The sequence below is a fragment of the Penaeus monodon genome, chromosome 21 (genome assembly GCF_015228065.2).
Source record: "Penaeus monodon isolate SGIC_2016 chromosome 21, NSTDA_Pmon_1, whole genome shotgun sequence".
Lineage (NCBI taxonomy): Eukaryota > Metazoa > Arthropoda > Malacostraca > Decapoda > Penaeidae > Penaeus > Penaeus monodon.
In genome coordinates, this window is record NC_051406.1 from 20703131 (window position 1) to 20703367 (window position 237).

The window sequence follows — 237 nt, forward strand, 5'->3', positions numbered from 1 at the left end:
AATATGGGACATCAATCAATTTTGAAAGTATCTAGATAACTTCAGATAACTTTCTTGTAAATGAAACACACGTGTGGTTTTTACCCTTGTTTGACTTAGGATCTCTTGCTTTGGTGATATTTCAAGTAATTACCCTCATACATGACATAAACTGAGCTGTGAAAAGAAAGCTCTTGTGTTTTCTTCACTCTTGTCTTGCTGTAACAAAACAGCAGTTTATTGATTAATAAACACGCG

General features: G+C 33.8%; 1 protein-coding gene across 1 annotated transcript in view; it reads left to right on the forward strand.

Moving 5' to 3' along the window:
* LOC119586328 (metastasis-associated protein MTA3-like) overlaps positions 1–237 on the forward strand; it is a gene marked incomplete at its 5' end in the record, with an annotated part of 92111 nt that overhangs the window by 65911 nt on the left and 25963 nt on the right.